Source organism: Rutilus rutilus (assembly GCF_951802725.1).
Source record: "Rutilus rutilus genome assembly, chromosome: 13".
Lineage (NCBI taxonomy): Eukaryota > Metazoa > Chordata > Actinopteri > Cypriniformes > Leuciscidae > Rutilus > Rutilus rutilus.
Window position 1 is genome coordinate 10,221,326 of NC_140218.1, and position 23,243 is coordinate 10,244,568.

The window sequence follows — 23,243 nt, forward strand, 5'->3', positions numbered from 1 at the left end:
TTTGAAGTCACCATAACAGTGATCAGTGTTTCCATTAGTTGGGCTCTTAACTCTTATTATATCTTTTATCTTTTTTGGCCGCTGTGACAGTGTGTTTGTCAAACACATTTGCAGCAGCAAAGAAAGTTAAAGTGAAACGAGATCAGGTGATGATGGTTTCCTGTTGATGGTTTTATAATCATCATGAAGTAACCTGTTTTACTGAGGTAATTTGAATCTAACAATTGAGTTGTACCATTAATATATTCTCATCACAAACCCTGTGTTACTGCAGCGTGAGGTCCAGCAATATTATAATAATCAGTTCGAAGATTTTAACAAACATGAGCACAAAAAATTACTGTTCGATGACAAACACAGACATCAATAATCAACGTATGAATCTCAACAATGGTGACAATCTAAAAGTACCTTGCTGCAATGCATGCTGGGTACCATCATTGTACAAAACTCCCAGCATGCATTGCAACATGAATAAATTATGCAGCTGAATTGTCCTATTATTTTAATTCTAAATATGTGCTTTTATTTTTTGCTGTTTTTTTTTTGTGACATTTAGTAGCTTTTCAGTGATGTTATGAATTAATCTGTTTATCTAAAAATATATATATATATTGTCACCCTTGTTGAGATTCATGTGCTGATTTTTTATATCTCTGTGTGTCACCGTGGATTCATTTTTCATGTTTGTTAAAATCTTCTAACTGATTGTTATAATATTGCTGGACCTCACGCTGCAGTAACACAGGGTTTGTAATGAGAATATATTAATGGTACAACACAGTTATTAATTCAAATTACCTCAGTGAATCAGTCTATTTCATGATGATTATAAAACCATCAACAGGAAACCATCATCACCTGATCTCGTTTCACTTTAGCTTTCTTTGCTGCTGCAAATGTGTTTGACAAACACACTGTCACAGCAGCCAAAAAAAGACAAAAGATATAATAAGAGTTAAGAGCCCAACTAATGGAAACATGAATCACTGTTATGGTGACTTCAAATGAAACACATTAGAGTTAAACTGCTGTTATAGTCAGGTCCGAATCTTCAAGATTGTGTAACCCTGTAGGCATTTTTGAGGAAAAGTTGTTATACCACATTTTTAGAAAGTTCAATGTCTCCTGAATAAGGATCCACCGTATAACATTGAAATAAGGGTCCCATTTTCTTGTAATTGTTATTGAAACAATAGGTGCATTATTCACAGCCGAAACACTACAGGTGGATAGGGTAAAAATTTTAAGTTATAGATATCACCATAAAACCTTTCCAGTTTTTCACTTACATAGAGACAGACATTTTTTGTATTACAAGTTTTCTGAAATGTCATGTTTACATATGCAAATGAGGCATACCAGTATATATATATATATATATATATATATATAATTCGAGGGGCAGGCATACCAGTACGCGGTTCTCCCTTTCGGGCTAGCCCTGTCTCCTCGCGTCTTCACGAAGGTTGTCGAGGCAGCCCTTGTTCCTCTCGACGACTGGCTGATCCTAGCTCACTCTCGAGACAAGGTTTGCGAACACAGGGACCTAGTGCTCCGGCACCTAGCTTGTCTGGGCCTTCGGGTCAACTGGGAGAAGAGCAAACTCTGCTCCGTGCAGAGGATCTCTTTTCTCGGTATGGAAATCGACTCGGTCGCCATGTGCGCGCAGCTTACGAGCGAGCGCGCGCAGTCACTGCTAACTTGCCTTCGTCAGTTCGAGGGCAAGAGTGCGGTTCCACTGAAACTATTTCAGAGGCTCCTGGGGCATATGGCATCCGCAGCCGCAGTAACGTCGCTCGGTTTGCTTCATATGAGACCGCTTCGCGATCAAGTCCCGAGGTGGGCATGGCAACACGGCACGCTCCGAGTCCCAGTGACTTCGACCTGCCGTCAGACCTTCACCCCGTGGACGAACCTCAGTTTTCTATGGGCTGGAGTACCTGGCATGTTGTTATATCAACAGATGCCTCCACAATGGGCTGGGGCGCCATGTGCAATGGACATGCTGCCGCGGGCTCCTGGACAAGACCCCAGCGCCTTTGGCATGTCAATTGCCTCGAGTTGCAGGCTGTACGTCTCGCCCTGCACCGCTTCTGGTCTGGAGACTCCATCCCCAGTCGGTTCAGCTGATTTGGGATCAGTTCGGGGACGCACAGGTAGATCTGTTTGCCTCCCACGACTCGTCCCACTGCGACCTGTTTTATTCTCTGACCGAGGGCACGCTCGGCACGGATGCACTGGCGCACAGCTGGCCGCGGGGCCTCTGCAAGTATGCGTTTCCCCCAGTGAGCCTTCTTGCGCAGACTTTGCGCAAGATCAGGGAGGACGAGGAGCAGGTCATTTTGGTTGCCTCGTATTGGCACAACCGCACCTGGTTCCAAGAACTAGTACTCCTCGCGACAGCACCTCCCTGGCCAATTCCTCTGAGAAAGAACCTGCTTTCTCAGGGACGGGGCACCCTATGGCACCCTCGTCCCGATCTTTGAAATCTTCATGTGTGGTTCCTGGACGGGACGAGGCAGGTTTGAGTACCCTACCACCAGCGGTGGTGGCTACCATCACTTCCGCTAGAGCATCGTCCACGAGACATGCCTATGCGTTGAAGTGGAACCTCTTCGTCAACTGGTGTTCTTCTAAACTTCAAGAACCCACGAAAGGCCCGATCAGTGTCGTGCATTCCTTCGTGCAAGAAGGGTTGGAGTGAAGGCTGTCTCCCTCCACCCTGAAAGTGTATGGTGCCGCCATTGCCACACATCATGATGCAGTTGATGGTAAGTCCATTGGAAAGCACGACCTGATCATCAGTTTCCTGAGAGGAGCGAGGAGACTGAATCCTCCTCGCCCTCCTCTCGTTCCCTCTTGGGACCTCTCAGTGGTTTTAACTGCTCTGCAGAGTGCTCCCTTTGAGCCTCTGCAATCAGTGGAGCTTAAGTTTCTGTCAATGAAGACAGTGCTCCTGGTTGCATTGGCCTCCATCAAGAGGGTAGGGGACCTGCAGGCATTTTCGGTTGACGAAGCGTGCCTGGAATTTGGACTGGCTAACTCTTACGTGATCCTGAGACCCCGGCCTGGATATGTGCCCAAGGTTCCCACCACACCCTTTCGAGACCAGGTGGTGAACCTGCAAGCGCTGCCCTCGGAGGAGGCAGACCCAGCCTTGGCACTGCTCTGTCCAGTACGCACCCTCCATGCTTATGTAGACAGAACGCAGTGTTTCAGGACTTCAGACCAGCTCTTTGTCTGTCATGGTGGGAAGCTGAAGGGAAAGGCTCTCTCCAAGCAAAGGTTGTCTCACTGGATAGTGTAGAGCTGCAGGCTGGGCGACACCTAACACGGCCTCTGGGCGACCCCCACGTGTGTAGTCCACTGTAAGCCTCTCTGAGCATGTGTCTTTCCCTCGGCAAGCCACCTTGCCACCCCTGGGATTGAAATATTCCACCTGCGGCTGGACACCCCAGTGATTCTCAATATGCAGCCCCCTGGGGTCATGTGTATTCCAAGTTCCCCCCTTCGGGCTGGGCATAATTGCATATTTCCACTGATATATGCTTCCCAGTGTACCTTGGTACCTTGGCATAATTCCAGCAGCCATTAAAAACTGTCCCTTTCATGTTAGTTGTTTTTTCATTGTTTACATGTTTTAATATTCTGAGAATGCATAGTTTAGTTATAATGTTTAATGTTTAAACTGCAATAAATGCATTAAAACGTTTTTTTTTTTTTTTTGGCAGCCATTTTGTTTTTATTGTTTATGCCAAAACAGTGATGTTTACAACTTGTTATATGGCAGAAATGGATTCAGCACCTAAAAATCATATAGAAACAACACTTGAAGTACTTTTCCTCAAAAATGCCTACTGCATCTTATCCAGGGCTATTTATCTATTTTGGGACTCGACTATTAATTCTCAATAAAAACTTCTGTAGACTTCTGACAGAAATAAAGTCAGTCTGGTTAGTAATAAGTGAAGCTGGTAATGCTGTTTGTGGAGTTGTTTAATCCTCCTCTGCTGAGATCTTCACAGATTTAATGTCTTCTTTTCTCTTCAGTTGATTTCATCTTAGACTGTGTCTGAAGTCAGTTGTAGCTCTTGTGTTTCTGCTCGTCTCTTTTTTCTGTTCTCTTCTTTCTTTCAGTGATTCTTTTTGTTAACAGGCTGAGATGACTTCATATTTAATATACACAGATTTTGTGGCTCAGATAAGGTCCAGTTCTGGTTTATTTCTTTGCTCTTGGCTGACATGTGGCATTGCTATGGCCTGCTTGTGGCCCAGATCTGGCAAACAGGAGTGAGACACCAAAGTGCTGTAATTCCACGCTGCATGTGGGCCAGATCATCTTTCCACGTGTGCCAGATGTGGGCCGGATCTGGGCCGACACAATGTTGCTATGTGGGTCGTAGTTGGGGAAACTATAGCGCGAATGAGAGACTACATTAATTTGGGTTCCAATTTTCTAAAATAGCAACAGAAAACAAAACAAAAAACTCGACAATATGTTTTTACAACTTTCAAAAAGAGAGAGAAAAAAAAGAAATAGAGATATATATTGATAAGGGCAGTCAGAAGAGTGAAAGATGTCAATTTTCACGTCACTCCCAGAGCTGCTGTAGAAAAAAACTCACAGCAAAGTTAACTATTTATTTTGATACAACGGTAGTAAGTACAGTGTTATAAATGTGCATACATAACAAAATAATAAAAAATAAAAAAATCTTGCAGGATTTACGATGACAGTTAAAACGCGTCATCACGTCTTAAGTGTGAATAGCGTCAAGAGTCTTTGATAGCGTTGTCTAGTTTCCCCCTGCTGGTAGATGTTGAAACTACACCACATATTGATTGTACAACATGATTGGTTCTCAATGTATGATAAAGAAATATTATATAAAATAAAACGTATACAGACACGATCAGCTTTAGAGACACAGAATAGCCTACTAAATAAATAAATGCAAATTTGAAGACGTGCGTTTGCTTTGACGTGTTTCGGAATAAATCAAGTGCCTAGCTATTCATTTCTATTCATTCAGCGTAGCCTAATATGATTAAAACACATGGACAAACACTCAAACTGAAATCAAGCACTAGACATCGTTCCTCATATCAACCTGATTAACATTTGTAAAGCAAATGTCAAGATCTCACAGTCAGATCGTCTGTGCAGCAAATAAAGGACGGGATTAGATCCATCTGATGGGACTTTCAGCAAACATCACTTGAACTTTTTGATCGTTATGTCGTGCGTTCATCCGTTCCGTCCCGAGTGTGATTTATTCGAGTGAGTCAAAGCCATGACATTCTGACAAAACAAACAAGCTTAATTGCTAAAGCAAACAGAGTTTATGTTGTGCCTTCTGTTTTGTAGAGGTTAATAACATATATATATCTATCTATCTATCTGTCTATCTATCTTCATATTTATTTATTTACAATTATTTACCGAATTATTTACCTATTTCTAAAATAATTTATTTATAATTTATATTTTTTATTTAAATTATTTATTATTTAAAATAATGTATCTGAAATTATTTATTTACATATTTAAATATAAGTATGTAATATGTCAAATTGTTTGTTTGTTTGTTTGTATAAAATAATTTATCTATTTTTTTATTGAAATTATTTTTTACTTTTTTATTTAATTATTTATTTATTCGTTTAAATCATGTATTTTATTTTTATTTTTTATTTATTCATTTAAAAAGATTTATCTATAATTGTTTGTTTGTTTTGTAAACCTATATTTGTTAGTTTAAAAATTCCTAAACTTTTAGTTTAAAATCAGAGTTTGAATGAATTAATCTTAGAGCTGTATTGTTTGGCTCCTGGCTTTCAATTCTTTTCTGATGAACTTTTTCTTTTCTTCTTCTGCCTTTCTTAATATTTTTTAATATTTTTCATTCTTGGACTTTCTCTCACACACTGCCGGCGTCGGACTGTATGATCCAGTGGCGTCTCCACGGGTCTACAGGCCTGATGTTCAGATTAATGGACCTCAAGATGAAGTCTCGGCCTGATGCATTATGGCCTTCCACTGGGCCAGAGAGCTTTAGCTCGTCCACATCCGTCATGACTACCGTAAGCCAGACACAAACACCCACGCATCTGAGCAACATTACATCGCTTTGATGCTGGATTATACGCTAGCAAATGAAGACGGAGAACTCTTCAAACCTGGAAATCAAGCAGGACGAAGTCAAAGCAAGCAGAAAGTGAAATATTCAGTTGAATGCTCCTTATGTCCAGTGCTGTGATGATTCCTTGACATTTAAAGAAAAGATGATAAAAAGGTCACTCTGTTTTCAGATGGTGAAATCTGTTCAACACAGAACAGAAATATCATACATATCATATTATAATACATGATATATGATATCATAATATCATAGAGTCGTTCTTACAAAACAAAAATGATTTAATATGCTGCATGTTCCCATACTGTAATTAACAGAATACTGAAGGTTTTAGATCGATAAAACTGTGGTTAGAGTATAATACATATAAGCTTATTACACATAAATTATTTTACTGTAAATAAAACATTATTTTCATTTTTGCACATTATTCATCACATTACATTTTAATGAGCTATGAGCTTTTTTACAAATAAACAATGTTAATTATTCATATTTTATAAATAGATATTCTTTTTTTTTATAATATTTTTATCTGGTCTCTAAAAATGACCATAAAGTGACAAATAAAATGTGTCCAACAGAGCAAATAAAGCAAATCCTTACAATCTCAAGAACGTTTTACACTGAACAACCCCATTGCAAATCTGAGACAAAGACCATCAGTTTTAAAGCTAATCTTTGAGGAGAGCTTCAGTTCAGACTGTTGTAAAGGTCCACAAAGCTAATAGCTTTCATTGAAGACAATGTGACACTTTTATTCAAAACCTCGTTCAGCTCAAACCATGTGTCTTGAGTGACATTGGGAAGAGTTTTAAGGGTTTTGTGTCCTCTGGTGACGCATGACAGACCCTGCGATGTGTTAATTAATGGGTTTTTTATGAATCTCTCAACTCATTATCACCAAAGACAGGAAATAAACTTCAGTGGCATTAGTAACAAAAACACGTCAACCAGAGAACAAAGATATGAAGAGCATATGAAGGACATGCGGTTTCAGGGTCTCCATTTATCCGCTTTATCTGTGAGAAGTCATCTATTATATGTTAATCTGTTAACATATTTTTAAGATTTAACATATATTTAACATATTAAATATCTGAAGAATTTTGACAACACGAGCTGCAAATACTCAAATCGCAACCAAATAGAGAAACGTGCTGCAAATACAACAGAACGCAACCAAAACCAGAAACAAGCTGCAAATACTCACAATGCAACCAAATACAGAAACGCCCAAATACTCACAACACAACCAAATAGAGAAACGTACTGCAAATACAACAGAACGCAACCAAAACCAGAAACATGCTGCAAATACTCACAACACAACCAAAACCAGAAACATGCTGCAAATACTCACAATGCAACCAAATACAGAAATGCACTGCAAATACTCACAACGCAACCAAATACAGAAACACCCAAATACTCACAACGCAACCAAATACAGACATGTGCTACAAATTCTCAAAGCGCAACCAAATACAGTAACATGCTTCAAATACTCACAACGCAACCAAATACAGACATGTGCTACAAATTCTCAAAACGCAACCAAATACAGTAACATGCTTCAAATACTCACAGTGCAACCAGAAACAAAAACGAGCTGCAAATACAACAGAACGAGAGATCTTAATGTGCTGCAACTGAAGAAAACACATGCAAATAGAAATAATTTTGACAACACGCGCTGCAAATACTCACATCACAAACAAATACAGAAACGCCCAAATACTCACAACACAACCAAAAGAGAAACGTGCTGCAGATACTCACAATGCAACCATATACAGAAACATGCTTCAAATACTCACAACGCAACCAAATACAGAAACATGCTGCAAATACTCACAACACAACCAAATACAGAAACATGCTGCAAATACTCACAACGCAACCAAATACAGAAACATGCTTCAAATACTCACAACGCAACCAAATAGAGAAACGTACTGCAAATACAACAGAACGCAACCAAAACCAGAAACATGCTGCAAATACTCACAACACAACCCAAACCAGAAACATGCTGCAAATACTCACAATGCAACCAAATACAGAAATGCACTGCAAATACTCACAACGCAACCAAATACAGAAACATGCTTCAAATACTCACAACGCAACCAAATAGAGAAACGTACTGCAAATACAACAGAACGCAACCAAAACCAGAAACATGCTGCAAATACTCGCAATGCAACGAAATACAGAAACGCCCAAATACTCACAACGCAACCAAAAGAGAAACGTGCTGCAAATACTCACAATGCAACCAAATACAGAAATATGCTGCAAATACTCACAACACAACCAAACACAAAATTGTGCTGCAAATACTCAAAACGAAACGCAACCCAAATACAGAAACACACTACAAATACTCACAACTCAACCAAATGCAGAAACGCCAGCAGGCGTGTTGTCAAACTGATGACGTTTTTTCAATTCGCATGTGTTTTCTTCAGTTGCAGCGCATTGAGCTCTCTCGGCCACCGTAATAAGGCCATAAAATGATTTTTTTTTTTTTCTCCAGGCCTCACACACTTATTTGATAAATAAACAACAATAAATAAAGAATTCCCCAGAGAGAGAGTCTTTGTCAAACTACGAATGCTGAAGATCTTGAGGGGTGAAATATCCACAAAGATATAAAATCAAGAGGTCTCGCGGCACTAACAGCACTTTAGTACAAAGCCATTCCACTGTACGGTGTCAACAGATGCAAACAATTTACACAGTCGTAAAAACCACATGCTATTTTATCTTCTGGTCATTTCTGCATAGAATGAACTTTAATCCAGCATCATAAATATGCCTTCAGACTCCAGTAATGTGGTCGTTTCTTTACAAAGATCTTACTGGTTGAGACAAGACTGTGTGCATCAAATATATTTATTGATTGTTTATGCATGCAAGTCTGATTTAATGAGTATTATTATGTTAAAACATTTCAAGCACACTGACATATTCAGATGAGCATCTATATATTGATAAGCATATGCCAAGAACCTATATACAATAATAAAGGTTGTGACGTGGTAAATCACATTATATGTTGTAATTCTATGTTAATTTAAATGTGTGATTTTAAATGTTAGTCATGCACAGAAACTGACTTTAAAAATCATTCCCATCCTAAGAAATATTCACTACTAGAGTGAAAACTGTGTATATTTAATTAGTCTTTTATAGTTTGCAACACATCACGTCATGTCTGCAGCTGCTTTGAGATGGATCTTTCGTCCTTGACCACTGAGACACATATTTATGGTGCTGGGAGCAAAGTGCGGAGGAAATGAGACTCTACACAGGCCTACAAAATAGCCTACTACTCCCTTGCTGCCCTGAAGCTGTTTTACTGCTCGTTCACAGTCGTTGATCTGCAGACTCGACGCCTCTTCACCGCGTGCACCGCTGGAGGGCGCGCGTGCGTCTGTTCTCGGTCGTCCAGGTCAAGTCGTGCTCCTGTTCTGTGTCCAAAAGGCAAAGCTCGAAAAAGAACCAAAGTTTTTGACTAGTTTCATCTTCTTCTTTCAAAATATTGTCAAGTTGATCGTTTTTGATCCAAAATATATATATTAATTATAGTATATAGGCTACTTACAATAAGTATTAATGTTTCATTTTATAAAGTAATATAAAAATACTTATAAATTTGAATTTATGTATAATAATTTTACAAAAAAAATTATATACAATAAATACATAAATTATAATATCAACATATAAAACAAAATAATTTAACCAAATTATTGTAATACAACAATATCACTCTCTAAATATATATATATATATATATATATATATATATATATATATATATATATATATATATATATATATATATATATATATATAATTTGTGATATTTTTTTCTGAAAATATATAAAATAAATATATAAAATGTAAATGACTTTACACATATATATTAAAATATCAAATAAAGGCATTGAGTAATATATTACAATTTCAGCACTATATATATATGTGTGTGTGTGTGTGTGTGTGTGTGTTTGATTAAATTATATTTTATAAATGATATCTAAATATAAATTAAATTACATTTTAGTCAAATATTAATATATATAAAAAAATTATAATAAATATATAAAATATAAATAACTTTAAATGTAAATAAATTAAAACAATAAATTAAATGTTTTATGTAATATATTACAAAATTATATCAACATAATTTTGGCATTGATTCAACAAGGTGCTGAAAGCATTCTTTAGAAATGTTGGCCCATATTGATAGGATAGCATCTTGCAGTTGATGGAGATTTGTGGGATGCACATCCAGGGCACGAAGCTCCCGTTCCACCACATCCCAAAGATGCTCTATTGGGTTGAGATCTGGTGACTGTGGGGGCCATTTTAGTACAGTGAACTCATTGTCATGTTCAAGAAACCAATTTGAAATGATTCGAGCTTTGTGACATGGTGCATTATCCTGCTGGAAGTAGCCATCAGAGGATGGGTACATGGTGGTCATAAAGGGATGGACATGGTCAGAAACAATGCTCAGGTAGGCCGTGGCATTTAAACGATGCCCAATTGGCACTAAGGGGCCTAAAGTGTGCCAAGAAAACATCCCCCACACCATTACACCACCACCACCAGCCTGCACAGTGGTAACAAGGCATGATGGATCCATGTTCTCATTCTGTTTACGCCAAATTCTGACTCTACCATCTGAATGTCTCAACAGAAATCGAGACTCATCAGACCAGGCAACATTTTTCCAGTCTTCAACTGTCCAATTTTGGTGAGCTCGTGCAAATTGTAGCCTCTTTTTCCTATTTGTAGTGGAGATGAGTGGTACCCGGTGGGGTCTTCTGCTGTTGTAGCCCATCCGCCTCAAGGTTGTGCGTGTTGTGGCTTCACAAATGCTTTGCTGCATACCTCGGTTGTAACGAGTGGTTATTTCAGTCAAAGTTGCTCTTCTATCAGCTTGAATCAGTCGGCCCATTCTCCTCTGACCTCTAGCATCAACAAGGCATTTTCGCCCACAGGACTGCCGCATACTGGATGTTTTTCCCTTTTCACACCATTCTTTGTAAACCCTAGAAATGGTTGTGCGTGAAAATCCCAGTAACTGAGCAGATTGTGAAATACTCAGACCGGCCTGTCTGGCACCAACAACCATGCCACGCTCAAAATTGCTTAAATCACCTTTCTTTCCCATTCTGACATTCAGTTTGGAGTTCAGGAGATTGTCTTGACCAGGACCACACCCCTAAATGCATTGAAGCAACTGCCATGTGATTGGTTGATTAGATAATTGCATTAATGAGAAATTGAACAGGTGTTCCTAATAATCCTAGGTGAGTGTATATATATATATATATATATATATAATTTGTGATTTTTTTTCTGAAAATATATAAAATAAATATATCAAATGTAAATTACTCTACACGTATATATTAAAATATCAAATAAAGGCATTGAGTAATATATTACAATTTCAGCACTATATATATATATATATATGTGTGTGTGTGTGTGTGTGTGTGTGTGTGTGTGTGTGTGTGTGTGTGTGTGTGCTTGATTAAATTATATTTTATAAATGATATCTAAATATAAATTAAATTACATTTTAGTAAAATATTAATATATACTTTTTTATGATAAATATATAAAATATAAATAACTTTAAATGTAAATAAAATAAAACAATAAATTAAATGTTTTATGTAATATATTACAAAATTATATCAGCATTATATATATAATGCTGCATTATAGAAATTTAAATGATAAATAATTAATATATAAATTGATAAATATATAAATGTAATTAAATGAAATTAGATATATGTAAATATATATTAATTAAAATATATAAATTATAATAAATATTAAATATATATATATAGTCTTCTTATATATTATTTGGCATGACAAAAAAGCCCAACTGTATGTTAAGCTCATTAACATACAGAAGGCCTTGAAACAAATAGACGATGTCATAACATGTTCTCAGATGTATTAGCACACAGAAATACATGGCGGTCAGAAGGTTATAACATTAGTCAGTTCACTCCTCCTGCTCGCGTCCCCTTCAGCACTGAACACACACACACACACACAGAGATCTGGCCTCTCCGGTGACTCTCGGTGGGCGGCTGTGTGTTCGTGCCACTGGCACAGAGTGGGAACGACTCCCACATCCCACCACAACACCTTGAAGGCGCTCTGTCATCGTGTATCATCTGTCTACGTGAGATATTTGAGTGTGTGCCACCTTTTATTTACCCACATAATAATCCTCTGGCTTTAAATGCTCTATAAAACCTGGAATTACATTAATTCCGTATATCAACACAGGCAAAAACAAACATTAGTCAGCATGCAAAGGCTGTTTTATGAGATATAAATATATCAGAGAGTCATATAGTCTTTTTCAGATGGATATCTATGACCTTTATTACTATGATAGTTTGTTTATAGAAGTTGGTGAAACTGTTGTTATAGCATCTGTTGTTTTCGAGTATCAGCACATGTTTATATTCTAAAATTGGGCCAAAACGTTTTAGTCTTGCTTAAAAATGTTTCAATGTCATTGCATTCGATCCAGGGTTTCCTTATATGCATTTGAGCACAGTCACAGATTATTGCTTTCATATTTGATCATCTTAACGGATAATCACGGTGACTTTAAGTGTCTAAATAACTTTTAGAGCTATACTTTAGGACAGCATGTAGGCTATATATTGTGTAGACGAGTATTTGTAACCATTTGACTTTGTGCTGCGTCACTTTCCTTCGAGCCAAGAACAGATTAGCTGTTCTATTCCTGGAAAACAGCAATTTAGATTGGGATTAACCCCATCCAGGAGCTGTAAGGATACGGATCGGAAGAGCCGGTCTATGGGATTCCTTTCCAGTGGTTCCTCCCCTGTTAGGTCATCAGCTTTAGTGGGACAATTTGCTGAGCGTTTTATGCATCAGTTCATTATGTGACGATTCAAATGTAAATCTTTTATGTGTTTCTTTAAATGGTTAAGAGAACTTTTTGTGGAAGAATAATAATAAAGAAAACTTTTCGCTCTCTTTTATCATTTTTATTTTATTTGTCTGACATTGCTGAACAGTGAACAAACATGATTATAAAAATGTTTTTGTCATTTATTTCACCTCTCAAATGAAGTAACGTGTTTTATAGCATTCATGGAGGCAAAATAGTCCATTCTGTGTGAAATTATCATCACAATACACATTTACCCCATCATATATTTTTAAGTACAATCAACTTGGATGTTTAAGTCATTTCAACTTAAAGACAATGAGTTGAATCTTGTATAACAAAAAAAGTTAAAGCAATGTAAAAACATCTGTTTTCATAACTTCTTGATCATACAATCTTTACTGGTCAAAAGTTTGGAATAATTAGGATGTTTTAATTCTTTTGGGGGAAAAAACTAAAGGCTGCATTTATTTAATCAATATACGGTAATATTGTGAATTTTATTGCAATTTAAATTCATTCTAATATGCTGATTTGGTGCTCAATTATTATTGTCACTTTTGACAGAATTACTATTGTCACTGAAGACTGGAGTAATGATGCTAAAAATTCAGTTCATTTTAAATTGTAATAATATTTCAGAATATTTCTGTTTTTACTGTATTTTAATCATTTGAAATATATATATCAAAAGATTTATATATATATATATATATAGTTTTTCTTTCAGGTCTAAATGCTGAGTTTATGCTCAAATGAAGTTGAATGTCCATGACTTACAGTAATTACAGTCTGGAGTGAGAATATATCAATTCTGCTTTTTAAAAGCTTTCAGCTGAAGACGCTCTGGTCACGTGTGTGTCTGGCGGTCGGGCGACGCTGTGGCACGTGTCAGCTGAGACAGACTGTTTGGGATTTTAGAAGTGGGTCAGATTTGTCAGCTGACACAAACGGGACATCGTGTCCTGCTCGTCTCTGTTCTGTCTCAGCTCATGACCACCGAATCACTGACTCACCTCTGTATCACCAGTACTCAAACTGATCTTCTTTTACATCGCGGTTACTAGTCAAAACACAGCTTTGTATGTGCACATCATCACAAAACTCAACAATTTCAGTTACACACATTTTAGATATACTGTAGGCCTATAAATATGTATGTATACTGTATGCATTATTAAACATATGAAAATATCATAAAATGCACATTAAATGCACATGCGTCGTATTGCTCTCGTGAACTCACATCAGGGCCACACACAAGAAAATGAATAGTTGAATAAAATCGTTATTTTTGTTTGTTTTTTTGCGCACAGGTTGGGCCACTGTAGTCACTTGGACTATTTTAACGATGTCTTTTACTAACTTTTCTGGGCCGGCAGAACGAAATTGCCTATGGAGGAGTGAGACAGCTCTCAGATTTCATCAAAAATATCTTAATTTGTGTTCTGAAGATGAACGAAAGTCTTACGGGGTTGGAACAACATGAGGGTGAGTAATTACTGACAGAATTTTCATTTTTGGGTGAACCAACCCTTTAATAAGGATTCATCTATATTCAATGTATAATGTATGCAGTGAAGACTGTGCAGTGTTTGATTATTTAATTTCTGTAGGCTATATTTACCTGCTAGACCTACCTGAATGACTATAATTAAAGAGGTCCTATTATACTTTTCCACTTTTTCAACTTTAGTTAGTGTGTAATGTTGCTGTATGAGCAAGATCTGCAAGGTTACAAAGCTCGAAGTCCACTCCAAAGGGAGATATTTTATTTTCCTTTTCAAGAACTACAATGCGTTTTTTTCTGGATCTTATGAAGTCATAATGTTCCTCATTTAAATAATCTCCGCCCACGGAATACATTGTCCTGGTTGCGCTGCGCTAGAGAAGATAAAGAGTGTTGTCGCTGTTTTTCCACGCCGGTAAAAGTTTGTACTTGGGCTGACGAACTTAGAGTGGTTCAAATGTATTTTTAACACTGTTCCTGAACATTATAACTTCAGTGTTTGTCTGTGCGCTGCACATTTTACAGAGAACAGCTTCCAGAAAGTCTACAATGCAGGCTATAAACGCATGCTTCTCCTGAAAGCCATTCCCATTTTGTTGGGACAATCTGTTGTTTATGGATCACAACTTGTAAGTAAGGATTTCTTATTATTTGTAGTTGTGTTTTCTATTAACAGTTTCAGTTATAAGTTTTATGTAGTTGCTATGATGTAAACCAGGGGTGGGGAACGTTGGTCCAGGAGGGCCATTGTCCTGCAGAGTTTAGCTCCAACCCTGAAAAAAACTCACCTGATTGTAGCCTTAGTGATCCTGAAGACATTGATTATCTTGTTCAGGTGTGTTTGATTAGGGTTGGAACTAAACTCTGCAGGAGAGTGGCCCTCCAGGACCAATGTTCCCCACCCCTGATGTAAACGAAGGGCAAAGCTTTGCCTCGGCTAGCCTGCTAACTAACATTACAGTATTGATGTAGTGTTTACTGTAGCTTTTGTAAAACTCTTGCTTTTGTAAGTACTGTTCACTGCCCCTTAGGAAAATTATCCATGATTTTGTGATCGATTACTGTTTGTTTAAGTCTTTCCACTCTAGAAACAAACATACCACTCTGAAGCGTCCTGTGAAATTCATGCTTGCAAAGTCCGTGCATAAAATCCGTTCTGGACGATCCTCTTGTTCGTTAACATTGTCTGGGTCTGAATCGGGCTCGAAATATTTTGAACATCTGGGCTGCGTTCCAGTCCACTTTTAGACATGCACTTGCGAACTTCCTTAAGCACTTCCCCTTGGGGGAATCCCTGCCGCCATTTTGAAGTGCGTTCCACTTTGTGAAGTGGATGAGGGAAGTTTATATGGACAGACTCTCGTTCCCTCGATTTTGACTGAGGGAGCGAGTCTACTTCATATGTACACTTCAGGCACCTATATGTCCCACAATGCAGTACGATTGTGACGTCACCACAAATCTCGTCTAATCACCACTACAACAGACAACTCTATGATATATTAATTATATATATTTTTAATTTAAAACAACCCAAATACACCTATATACATTTGGATGCTGCATTAAACAAATTCTTAAAGGGAAAATTTTTTAAATAATAAATCAACTCTTTAGCTGATTCCAAGTGACCAAGGGCTTAGGACGTTCCAATTTAGCCCGCCGCAGTTTCCGCCAGTAGTGGGCACTCGTGTAACGTATGCAATGACGTACATCTGAGTGAACGAGACGGAGGGAAGTTAGCGAGTGAAGGGCATGACAATTTTGGACTGGAACGCAGCCCTGGGTAGAGCTCCCGGTTATGAAGGGGCGGGACATTTCCTGAACATGCGCTGAGCGCTGCCAATCACAACACACTGGGCCAGCTAACCAATCACAGCACATATGGTATTTCGGAAGGAGGGGCTTCATCCAAAACGACGAGTTGAACCATTCTAGTTCTAGTTCTAGTACACCCCAAAAACAAAATCAAGACTTCGTAAAAGGGCATAATAGGACCCCTTTAACTGCTAAAATTGAGATTTAGAGACATCAGTATTAGGACATACTGTATATATTAGTATATGTAGTAAGTATGATATAGTACTATATAAAATAGTATATATATAGGCTATATATATATAATTTGAAAATAATTTGTAATCGATTATAAAATTAATTAAAAATGAGATTAAATAAGAGTAAAGGTCTTTTAAAGGTAAAGGTCATTTTCATCAGAATGGACGGTTACCCCCCTAAATGAAAAGTTAGTGTACTTGTTATAAAGAGAAAAAAAGTGTCATTGAAAAACTTAAATATTAGGCATGACGTGTGAAGAAAACAACAACAACAAAAATATATATATGAAGCTATATTGCCTACAGTACAGAGCTTCATAATGTTCAAACACAGATGTATACCTACGTGAAATTTCGACTTTTTAATGGATCCCCAGGTCTGGTCATTTGTGAGTGTCTCACAGTCTCTCGGTGTGAAAGGAGTGTCGTCCATTAGTTTTTAGCTTTCAGCTCTCCGCACTTCTCGAGCCCCTCAAAGCTTCGGCTCTTTTGTGATTGTCACGGTGACTCAACATGAGACGAGAGATCGAGACTGATGTCTGTCGTCCTCTTGACGCTCATTAAAAGGAAAGGTGGACTGATGTTTATTGTGATGTTTTTTTTTGTTTTTTTTGTGCATTTTAATCCACGTCCGTTTATCAGTGAGATCAATGCTGGTTCTTTTATTAGGCTACACTCTTTGAGAGAGAGATAAACACAAATACTGTATGTTCTTAATGTGTTGATGGAGTCTTTTGTGATGGTGTCATGAAAGGCGATAAGAAGAAAGTCTCTTTCGTTCCCAAATCATCCACCTTTCTGATCTCTTTCTCAACTCACAATGCAAAGTAAATGAGAGACTGAATACAAAGGATCTCCCGAGGTTTCCTGGCAGAATGTATTGAACTCATTGAGACACTCAGAGTCTGATTCTCCTGCTTCTTCATAAAGCACGTATATAGAGAGCTAATGATTCCCACCAACCTTCATAATCATAAACAAGCTCCAATTAATTTGACATTTAGCCAGATAATGAAGACCGAGGAGGATCTCAGTGATGAAGAAACACTGCAAAAAGAGTTCAAAGTCACGCTCATCAACAAGATGCATGTGGGGAATCATCTTATTCTGATATTTTTGCTTGTTTCATCTTCTGTGTTACCAACTCAAAACACAAATGTGTTCCTTTTAAGTCATACAGCATACTATAATTTATTATTTAGCATCATCTTTAATATTAATGTCACTCAGTAAAGTTTTCATGTAGAAAACTATGAAGGCCTGTATGTCTCCAGAGTAAAACATATAAACATAATTGTGAAAGTTTAAATTAGACTTTGTAGTGAACAAGTACTACTTTTATTTAGTAAGTGCGTTAGATTAAATGAAAGTGACTGTAAAGACATTTAAAATGTTACAAAAGATTAATATTTCAAATAAAAACTTTGTATTCATAAAAGAATCCTGAAAAAATATACACTATATAGGGTTCTATATAGAACTCTATGGGTTCTCGACTCAATTTTAACGCTTTATGCCAAAAAGGTTCTATAAGGAGAAATGTCTTAAATTATTCCATAATACGTTCATGTTTAATTCAATTTTTTTCTATTGATAATGTATGTTTACGAGCGTTTTAATTCACAAAATTTAATTAAAATTAAGAATGAATTAAAACAAAAAATAATTCAGTTAAATCCATGATCACATGATTGGAACCCCTTAAAGATTCTATGTATATAAAGTGTCTGACGGAACCCTTTAAGGTTCCATATAGAACCTTTTCTTCTAAGAATCTATCTTGGTTTTCACAACTGTTTTCAACATTGACAATAATCAGAAATGCATCTTAGAATGATTTCTGAAGGATCACGTGACACTGAAGACTGGAGTAATGGAGTGAAATACGGATAAAACAATAAATATTGCTGTTTTTCATCTAAAATCCTTAATTAGATGTCAGAAACACCAAATAAACCTTCTGAACAGCTTAAGTAACAATGCCCAAAGTTTCAGGGCAGCGTGACACTAACAGACAAGAGCGAGAAAATTTGATTCACACATCTGCCCTGATGTGCTGCAGTCGTCATGGTAATAACACCAGCCAATCGCAGCAGCTCTTAAAGGAAAAGTACATCATTCTGCTCCAGCACTTCCTGTCCTTGCAGAGTAGAGCATGGCATGTGAAAAACACTCAAGTCTCACTTCCTCCTCATTTGATTTTTGTGTTTACCTGCTCAGTTTCTGCAAATCCTCAGACAGTTCAACATTTCAGGACACTGTTAGAAATAAAACACTTTTGTGTCCAGTCTTACTGAAAATTTGTATGATGACTTTGTGCCTGCAGCGCCTACTCATATTAACATAAAATACAAGGACAAGTGCTTCAGCTACGTTTTCTGTATGCTCAGGCAGTGTTCTTATAGTGTGTGTGTGTGTGTGTGTGTGTGTGTGTGTGTGTGTGTGTGTGTTGGGTGGGGCTATAGATATGTGCAGTTCTTCAGTTATTATCAGTCTCCACCCGTGTGTGTTAATGGTGTGTTTCATAATATATGGTTCAGCTGATCTATAGGATCTGTTTCCTGCTCTCTCTCTCTCTTTCTCTCTCACTCACTCACTCACTCACTCAACAAGTACACAGTGTGCTTTCTTTATCTGATCATGTATTTTCTTTGCAGTGTTTAGTCCAGACATGACACTAATCCTAATTCACTCAATTATTTCAGACATTTTATCTTAAATCCATTCTAACAAGATGATTATATTGATTAATTTCAATATTCATTGTATAAAATAAATGATTTATAAAAAAGTTTAAATGTATGTATATAAATGCATGTATGTGTGTGTATATATATAAATATATATTTCAAATTAATTCACATTTATTTGTATAGCGCTTTTCACAATACATATCGTTTCAAAGCAGCTTTACAGAAAATGCATGAGTCCACATTACAATATAGAGTGATCTGTTATCAGAGGTGGCTGTGTCCAAGTTATGTATTTCAGAAATGTAAATATACAAATCAACGCAGTTAGCTAATAATGTATTCATTTAAACAATACATTAATTTAAGGCAGAAACAATGAGCTCATTAAAGTGGACTAATTATTACAAGTTGTGAACATAATGATCACAATATATAGAAATGTAGCATTGGTGCATGTTGATTCAGAGTTTGCATCATGAAGTCTTCGCAGGAGTTGGATCATCTGAAGTCCTCATAAGAGTCTGGATCCAAACTGGAGCTGAAGTAATCTCTAGTTACCTCGGGATGGGTATCTCGAAGTAGAAATGGAAAAAGCTAATGGAAAATAATCAGTGTAGCTGCTATTCATAACATTTCAAGCACAAGATAATCATGTGCATTTAATCTGATATAACTGGAGTATACGGTCTGAGCCCCCAACATCATCAGGAAGGCTATTCCAGAGTTTAGGAGCCAAATGTGAAAACACTCTCCCTCCTTTAGTGGACTTAGATATGCTAAATACTACCAGAAGCCCAGAGTTTTGTGATCTTAAAGAGCGTGATGGATTGTAAGGCGATAAAAGATCAGTTAAATACACAGGAGCTAAACCATTTAGGGCCTTATTGGTCAGGGATACTTTATAATTGATACGGGACTTAATACCCAGTGTAGAGATGATAAAATTATTAACCTAGTAAGAACTAGCAGCTGCATTTTGGACTAATGAGTAGCTTGTTTATTGAGGATGAAGAACAACCAGCTAGTAATGCATTACAGTAATCTAGTCTAGAGGTCATGAACGCATGAAATAACGTTTCTGCATCAGAAACAGAAAGCATGTTCCGGAGCTTAGCGATGTTTCTGAGGTGGAAGAAGGCTGTTTTTGTAACATATGAAATATGATTTTCGAAAGAAAAGTTGCTGTCTAATATAACACACAGGTCTTAAACTGTAGAGGATGAAGAAATGAAGAGAAGAGATTCTGTGTACAATAGCAGAGGGCCTAACACAGATCCTTGCGGCACTCAACAATTTACTGACGTTATCTTAAGATTTTTCCCCGTTTAAGCAGACAAAATGGTAACGGTCTGATAGATACGATCTAAACCTCCTCAATGCCCGTCCCTGATCAACAGTGTAATTTTGTAGTCGATCGATCTAAGAGTATTTTATGATCTATAGTGTCGAACGCAGCACTAAGAACACGTAAAACTAGTAGAAACTATTATTGATTGATTGATTGACAGATAGAGACAGACAGACGATAGATAGAAAGATATACAGACAGAGAGACAAATAGATAGACAATAGATAGACAGACAGATAGATAGATAGAGATAGATAGATAGATAGACAGATAGATAGATAGATAGATAGAGATAGATAGATAGATAGATAGACAGATAGATAGACAATAGAGATAGATAGACAGATAGATAGATAGACAATAGATAGACAGATAGATAGATAGATAGATAGAGATAGATAGACAGATAGATAGATAGATAGACAATAGAGATAGATAGACAGATAGATAGATAGATAGACGATAGATAGATTGATTGATAGATAGATAGATAGATAGATAGATAGATAGATAGATAGATAGAAAGATAGATAGATAGATAGATAGACAGACAATAGATAGACAGACAGATAGATGATAGATAGACAGACAATAGATAGACAGATAGATGATAGATAGACAGACAATAGATAGACAATAGATAGATAGACAGATAGATAGAGATAGATAGACAGATAGATAGATAGATAGATAGACAATAGAGATAGATAGACAGATAGATAGATAGACGATAGATAGATAGATAGATAGATAGATAGATAGATAGATAGATAGATAGATAGATAGATAGATAGATAGATAGATAGATAGATAGATAGATAGACACACATTTATGTTGATATTCTAAAAAGAAATTATTTGTGAAAATGATTAAAAACATATTGAGTATAAACAGAGTATAATAATTGTCATTTAAAGGTTGTCTTTCTTTCTTTCTTTCTTTCTTTCTTTCTTTCTTTCTTTCAGTTAGTCTCTGGTAGATGCCATAACTATGCGCATCTTTCTCTATTTACAGCTAAAGTGGCCTTGTTGCATACGACAAACGCTTCTTCAAAGTACAGTAACAGTTGATGTAGTGTGATGTCTCTCTCCGGGTGTTACAGACCTCCTTAACTTTATTACACAACTGACCTCTAAGGCCATTAGCTGCATTCATGTGCTTGACCATCACTTCAAAACTGATTATAATGGATTAGGTTTCATCACACACTACTGACCTACTTTAACACAATGTGGACCTCAAGGGTGACCTTTCACTGAGCTCCCATTATGTGATCATTACGTGATGATGCTGTCACTGAACACGAAGTTTCATGAGTCTCAAGTCAGTCATGTATGAAACAGAAGCTCAACACAAAGTCACGTCATGCTGTGCAAGTATCTGCGTAGGTAATTAAGCGTGTTTATACAGGCCAGTGGTGAAAAACAAAGGCTAGAAAGTTTGACAGACATCTCCTGTGAAGTGTTTACCAGAAGTCAAGTGAACCTTAAATCCAAAGGCAATTTTCGAATGTGCCAAATGTGACCAAGTTATTAATGACATATCAATCACATTTCTTTATTTCAAGAAAACAAGAGACTATTAAGTCGTATAAGTCTTAAATAATATTTTAAAAAGTTGAAATTATGAGATACCGAGTCATAATTATTACATAGTCAGTAGTAGATATTAGGAGGTAAAAAGTAGAAACTACGACATAAGTCATAATTTATGTAAAAGTAAAAAATTATGACATAAAAATCATAATTATTACATTAAAATTCAAACTTATGACAAAAATTTGAATTAGGAGATAAAAAAGTATAAATTCTGACAAAAAGTAAAAATTCAGTCAAACTAAGTCATAATTATGAAAGCCCATTTCCACCACATAAGAAAAAAAAAATTATACTGTGGTAAATCATAATTATGACAAAAGTAGACATTAGTAAATATATTCATTATTATGACACAAAAAGTAGAAATGATGACATACCAAGTCATAATTTTCATTTAAAAAGTTGAATAAAACAGAAATAGAGAATAACAGTCATTATGATACGAAAAGACAAAATTGTAACAGTAAAAATTAAGTGATAAAAATCACAAGTATGACAAAAAAGTCAAAATTATGACATACACAGCAAAACCTGATAATACATAATAATCGAGACAGAAATATTCATTTCTATTTCTTTATTTCAAGAAAACAAGAGTCTACATACATTTAAGAAAGATCGCATTGCAAAAACATCAAATGGCTCGTAGCATCACAAACCAAACCCAGTTCAAAATTAACTATGAGAAGACATTTGTGCAATATAAAATATCTGTAATCTCAAAATAGTCAGACCAAAAAAATCACCAAAGGATAGAAAGAAAACAATTCAGTAGAAAGATAACAGTTTGGTTTCCGTGTTTGTAGTGAACAGTCGATGTGCGTGTTTTTGTGTAGGTTAGTATTCCTCAGGCTGTTAAATGGTTCTGTTTGTTTGACCTGCAAACATTTTACAGTGAACACCTGAGGGAC